Source organism: Simochromis diagramma, unplaced genomic scaffold (assembly GCF_900408965.1).
Source record: "Simochromis diagramma unplaced genomic scaffold, fSimDia1.1 OVJJ01000545.1, whole genome shotgun sequence".
In the NCBI taxonomy this organism is placed as follows: Eukaryota; Metazoa; Chordata; class Actinopteri; order Cichliformes; family Cichlidae; genus Simochromis; species Simochromis diagramma.
The window spans coordinates 7,854,549-7,861,924 of record NW_024387371.1 but is presented as its reverse complement, the minus strand read 5'-3'; positions in this window follow the sequence as shown (position 1 = coordinate 7,861,924).

The window sequence follows — 7,376 nt, the reverse complement described above, 5'->3', positions numbered from 1 at the left end:
TTATGTTTTTTGGGTTAAATAAAAAATCATTGTTTTGGACTTTAGCCTGTGCCTAAGTTTCCTTCACTGCTCGCTCCATCACAGTGTGTATATATAGAATAACGATTTCTCATAAGCTTTAATGTATGATTTGTGTATGCCGCCTTCCTGATTGTTTAGTATTTGTCATACTCTCAGGTCATCAAACAAATTATAATCTAATGTTAGACAATGATAACCTGAATAAATTCCATTTATTTTCACTTATTAAGAAAAAACACAACTGAATCCCCCCTGCACTGTGTGAAAAAGTAACTGCTCCTTATAACAGGTTGCACCACCGTTGGCACTGAGAACTGCAGTCAAGTGTTTCTGATAGCTGGTAATGAGTCTTTGCAGAAGTGTTTTGGGTTTTTTTCCAGCATGAACGACTGTTTAAAGTCACACCAAAGCATCTCAACTTGATTTAAGTCCACACTTTGAGTTTCAGATCATTGTCCTCGTGCATAAGCCAAGTGCACTTGATGGGCGGACATCCTCCAGAATTCATTTGTGGCGTGGGTGTGGTCTCTGGCAGAGGAGGGGTGACGCAGCGAGCTCCTGGGGAGGCGCAGGGGCGGGGTGAAGAGGTGTGCTGGGATGTGATTGTGACTCTTTATATGTTCACAGTGACAGTCGGAGGGAAGGAGAGCGGACGTGACAGCGAAGCGGGAGTGTCTGTGTCCCACTGTAAAACCACAGTAAAACCAGTAAAACCGAATGTCAAAATGAAGAAGTGCTGTCACCACGTCCGTGTCTGGTACGTGTGTAAAGGGTCCAACTTCACATCATGTTTCCATCAGTTACAGCGAGTCTTCCTGCCTGACTGCTGCTGTGATGATCTTTTTAGGAAATGCTGTTAGTTTGGTGTAACAGGACTCAAACCTTGCAGAAAGCTCACTGTTTGTCTCGTCAGTCCACAGACTATATTCCCAGAAGTCTCAGGAAAACCACTGCAGAGTGGTTTCCTCCTTGAACTCTCCCGTGGAGGCCATTTTTCCCAGCCTCTTTCTTGTTGTTGAATCATGACCTCTGACCTTAACTGAACCAAGTGAGGCCTGCAGGTCTTTAAATGTTGTTCTGGGTTCCTTTCTGACCCCTAGCATGAGTCGTCAATGCGCTATTGAAGTAATTTTGGAAGGCCGGTCGCTCCTGGGAAGGTTCAGCAGTGTTCCAAGTTTCCACCATTGTGTGGATAACTGCTCTCGCTGTGGTTCTCTGGAGTCCCAAAGATTTAGAAATGGCTTTGTAGCTCTTTCCAGATTGATAGATGTCACCGACTTTGTTTCTCAGCTGGTTCTTTTGATCGTGGCGTGATGTGTTGCCTTTTGAGATCTTTTAGCGTGCTTCACTTTGTCAAAACAGGTTCTATTTAAGTGATTTATTGATTCAGTGGGTCTGGCAGTAATCAGGTCTGCACTGAAAGAAGCAATTTTTCACCTTCAGTAAACATGAAGCAATAATTTCGAGTAAAATGCAGCTGAAATAAATTAAATTAGAGGTTTATTTATACAAATAATTAATAATTAAGGAAAATGTGCTTCTTATAAACTGAATGTACACCAGTCAAGTACATTTCAATAATAATAGAGAACAACATCAAGAATAAGAAGTTTAAACCCAAAGAGGGAACCACAGTCCATGATACAACACCTAATGCAGTGAAGGGGATGTGATATATGCTGGCATGGATATTTTTAAGTCTTGTCTGAATTAACTTCGATTGGGCACTGCAACATAAAACTGTTTAAAATATATTTCCTTAAAAAACAAGGGTTTAAAACATTTTCTGAAAGGCTTGCTTCTGCCATCATCCCGGCTGGAGCGCACGTGTGAAAGCAGCTTAAACCAAGCCGAGCACTGCTGTTTACATTCCACGTTATGATTTTTAGTAATCATTTAAAATCCTTGTTACCATGTTTCTGTCACCTTGCAGTGATTTTAACAGTCAGTGTGCCGGAGTCTCTGTGCTACTTTGGGGGATAAATGTGGATTAACTCGGAGCATTTTAAGCTAATTTTAAATATTGTCACGATGCTTCATTTTTAGACCGAGCTGACAAGCCTCTGTAGTCGCACCAAGAGAAATACGGCTGAAACTCTGGGAAGTGTCATCATCTCTGTTTCATGTGCAATCAAGTCCCAGCTCGGTGCTAAATCACACGGTTTGGGGCTCGCCAGTTCAAAAGGCCTTTTAATCCAAGTGTTTATTATATTTTTTCACTCTCTACATAAACCGGCTACACTTGTCCAAATACACACTCAGCACCGTGGGGAGGGCGGGGCCGTGATGAAGATTGATGGGCTCGGTTCTGGCCACATTAGCTGCTAATCAAGTTAGGTTTCCTGGCACAGGGCTCGATACATCATTACGTCCTCCAGAACAGGACTGATGCTGTTTACAGCACGGACACAAACACACATGTACCCTCATATGGAGAAAATTGTTCAGTGCAACAACAGCTCTGCAATAAATCTTCAGTTTGTGTTGACACACAGAGAGAGACTCTATAGTTTGTGTTTTCTATTTTTTCTGCCCTTGCCTACCGAACCTTTTGGAACCACTGCCTCCCTAAAACACTTTCTGTTGCCATTCTCCTTAAACTGTCACCAGTCTGCATGGAAGTTATACATCTACATGTATTTGAGGAGGTTGGGGCGGCTCTGCATGGTGGAGTAATTAACTTAAATGACTTAGTCTCAGTGGGTCTAATTACCTCGAGCAATTCAAAAGCACTTAGTAATAAATGCAATGAAAATGGCTGTGATGTAAATTTATGACTAAAATATTAAAATCACACTGTTGCAGAAAAGGGAAAAACACAGCAGCACCATTTTTGGTGAAGTTGTTACCAAAACAAATAGAAAATTTAAATTGTATGCTTATCTGCCAGAGTTTGCCCTACAAGCCTCCATGTAGCCTGTGGACTCGGAGAGGACATTCGTCCCTCAGGTTTCCCTCTGGGAGGTCCTTTTAGAGTTTGGGGTATCTGGCCTCTTGTTAGGGCCTACTCCGTATGACCAGAGTGAGAACTTTGGTCACATTTCCAGCAGTAAATCAGTTGTTGCACTAACTAAGTTTCTCCTGTTCACAAGGGAATGAGGGAGCAGGAGAATAACAGATGGATTGGTGAGGTGCAGCAATCTGCGAGAAAACAAAGTTCTTGATCTATTGATCGGTCCTACCCCGACCTGTGGTCACAAGCTGTGAGCAATCACTGAAAGCTTCCACCAAATGATGTCTGGGCTCTTCTGTAGAAACAGGGTAACCTTGGTCATTAGTTTGGTGGCTCAGAATATAGACACTACTCTGGATCCAAAGGAGTCAGTTGAGGTGGTTTGGGCGTGTGACTGGGAGGATACCCTGGGGCAGACCCAGGCACACTGGAGAGATTTTGTCACTCGGCTGGTCTTGCAGCGCCTCGGTGTTCCAACAGAAGAGCTGGAGGAGCCGGGCGGGAAGAAGGAGGCCTGAGCACCTCTGCCTACACTCCAGCTCCCGGATCTGCAGCACAGAGTGGATCCATGGATGAATTTTTCTATGAATTTTTGGAGTCAGTCAGTAGTTTGTTTTTTTTTACTTCTAACATCGTTCATCCTTTTCATTAATATTTCAAAATGCTCAGTTTCATAAAATATTAATAGCACACACATACTTTCAACCTGCAAACAAAACATTCAAATTTAAAGATATTATCATTGCGGTCAGCAGCACTCACAACAACAACACGTTACAGCCCAGTCTCATAGCAACACAGGAATCAGTCAGGAAAAAGCACCTTCATGGTCACATGCTGTCACATTTTTTTCATGTCAGCACAAATTAGTAACTAACGTAAGACACAATAGGATTTACATATGGTGTCTACAGCATGAACATGTTGTCGAGAGCGATTATTGTAGAAGCTGTGAAAGGAAACAGTCATTGGTCCAGATATAGAACATGTCAGACATGACAACCAAGAGACAACGTTTTAAATTATACAAATTAAGAACATATTTAAAAATAATACAAATATCTGTGATTTGTGCGACTCTAACTTGAATCTCTGGTGTGATCGACCCCCCCCCTCCTTGAGTTAGTACATATCAGCGAAAAGGTGGACATCGTGTTCAGGGACATTAAAAAAATGGCAGAATTTACATCCAGAGTCAATGAACTACAAGTTGTGACTATTTGATGTCCTGCTGCGAGTCCTGCTCTGATTTTATCATAAAGTTTTTCAGGTCAGCAGAGCTTTCGGACCCTGAATGCGTTCATTTTATTTGCCCTTCTTTGCTGTTCAGACTATAGCTGCCTTTTCCCCTCTGCCTGCTGGATGTTCAACCCAAACAATGAGATTATCTCTGCATATTTATTTAGTATTCGTGTAACACACAGAAACAAATATTTATTTTATGTTTAACATCAGTGTGTTGCTGTCAGATCCCTAAAAGCTGAAATACCGAAGACAAAACATTCCCCATACTGCACATCATGGCGTCACTCTCGGCTGTATGAACGAGACATAAAAACTTTTCAGCTTCTCTGCAGCTTTGCTTGCACCAACTGTAAATAAATACTCGCAGTCCCATGAGTAGTGTGTGTGTGTGTGTAAAAGAGAGTGTATACGAACACTGGCAGGAAGACTTGTACACAGCAGCAGGATTACCACCCCCAGACTGGGACCACCCTGACTTTAACACTTAATCCAGGAGGAAGTGGAGCTGCATCACAGGGCTCATGGGGCCACCACCCCCTCTGCACACACACACACACACATGCAAAGTAGGACTTGTGTTGCAATGGAGTTTGTATCTTTCCATATTCAAACATACACACACTTCATTTGAGCAGTTCAACCAAAACAAACCAGTTAAGATTTATACTGCACAGCTGGTCTTGTACAAATCCAGCATGTTTGCAAAACATGGTATTTCCAGAGTGTCTGTGAATGCATCACGGTTGTGTTTGTAAGTGCACTGCTTTCAGTGTCAAAATTCATTAACAGACGTTACAAATAAGAAAAAAAAAGAGTTCTGGAAAGTATCCTGATGTTGGACCACTGAGCGAAACGTAGGAATGATTATTGGTTATTGATTTATTGGATTAGAGGTGATTTATAATAGAAACACATTTTTGTCTCCATTAAGTTGAGCAAGATAAACAAGAGACGGAGAGGAAAACAAAGGATTACACAAAGCGACTTTAAAACAAAGCTAAATACACTCACTGAGCACTTCATTAGGAACACCGTGACCCTTTTAAGCAGTAACAGTTTGCAGATGGACAGAGATGCACATGCAGGAAACCTGACGACATATTTCCATTTTACATCTACAGCCTGTGTGAATTCAATACGCGGATCAACATTCAAAGCTATGCAGGGAGGATGCACTCAATAAACCGGGAATAGTTTTATTTATCACTGCTGCAAATAAACAATGTGCGGCACATAAACAAACAAAAGGCTCTAATCAGTATTCGTGTGACCTTTAAAACAGAACCAGCTCTCCTGGGTGCAGTTTACAGTAGACTCAGTGGGCATGGAGCGACTGTGACCGTGAAAAGTTCCACAGAAGTCATGTTGCACCTCTAAGTCTTTTGTGTTTCATCTCGTTGTAGTTGTGCCTTCACAGTTACAGTGCGTCTCTTTGTAAACGTTTACGTTTCTTTGTGAACGATTGCTTGTTTCACTGTCTTTACAGACTTTGTGTTTCTTCATACTTGTTGCATATCTTTGTAGTTGTTGTTCTATTTCTTTTACCCTGTAAAACCTGAGCCATGAAATAATTGCCAGAAGATGTAATTTCTTTGAAACTGGAATATTTATTTAACCTCAGTTTGCAGTTTATAGAAGTTTTAATTTGTATCATTTCTTGACACATCCAACATTTTTTGTGTATTTTATTGCTCACAGCAGAAGTGCGTGAGTCGGATTTCATGCGTCAGATTTTTCATGGGAAAAAGAATCACGCCGGCACACCGTTTTTTCCCATTTGTGGTGATTTATTTGTTGTTGAACTGGAGGTGTTTAGTGTCTCTTTGTAGTGATTTCGTCGCTCTTGTAGTTGTTTTATATAACGATGCTTTTTCTTTTTCTTTTCCAATTCAGGGTCACTGGCAGTTCTTGGAGAGTCTGTCCCAGCTGCCATGGGGTGACGGGTACACCCTGCGGTAAGGCTAACACAGAGGGACAGACAGACAGCCATTCACACTCGTGGGCAGTTTTGAATAGTCAATTAACCTCGCCCCACTAACTGCACGGACTGTGGGAGGAAACTGGAGAGAACCCCCACAGACACATGGACAACACAGGAAGGCCTCGGCCAGATGGTGGATTCTAACCCCAGACCTTTTTGTTGTGAGGCAACGGCACTAACCACTTTTCTACCATGCTGTTTTATTTATCTTTGAGGCAATTTTGCAGTTGACTGACTTGCCAACAAGAAGTGCTTACACAAGCTCTGAATAGCCATATTGAGGCCCCGAGGCCTTTGGCTCATAGAACAGCAATTCTTCCGCAAGGCTGTCTCTGTTTTCTGTCTCGTCATTTAATTCCAGATTGAGTCAGAGATTCAATCCACTTGCTGCATGACTCCTCGTTCTGAAGAAATGTCTTCACCAGCGCACGTTTGGGCTCGTTTTGCTGCTGCAGACTGAACCTGGGGCGATGGCTCGCCTGGTATTCTGATCTGAGCTAAATGTAAAGCCTTTCACTCAGTATGTGGCATGGCCGTGTCACATGTGACTAGGCCTGGTATTAATTAGACAGCACAGAGTGCTCACGGTGTGATGCCGCTGACTGGCCTTTCACAGCTCATTACATGGTATCCAATCAGAGCGCAGTCAGCATGACTGTTGTTTATTTATACGAAGAGCTGAAAATGGCCGAGTGCGGGCAGCTCGGAGCGAAGCTCAAACACTGGAACACTCAGGCACATTGTACTGTTGCAGAGGGTCGCGATCAACACCCGGCTCTCATTGACACAGACGTATAAAAGCTCAAAGAAACAGGCACCGGTCTGCGTACCTTTACTGTCATGTCAACTTTTCCAAAAGAAAAAGTTTTTTTCTTTTTTGGAAGAAAACAACAACACTTTCTGTAAGATTAGTATACAAAAATATCACTTTATGGATCCAGTATACCAACACTGCACTGACTTTAGCCTCATCACTGACCTCAACTCTATACAGTGGTTACACATACAGGAAGAAGCTAACAGCACAAACTCTGGTTTTTGATTACGCAGTTTGCAATTTCTGCCACTAGGGGTCTCTCTCTCTCTTAACAGCAGGTAAAGTTTGAACCTTACATATGAATGGTCTAAAATGAGTTCTCTAAACCTTTAGCGTAATATTCTGTATTCAAAAGAAAA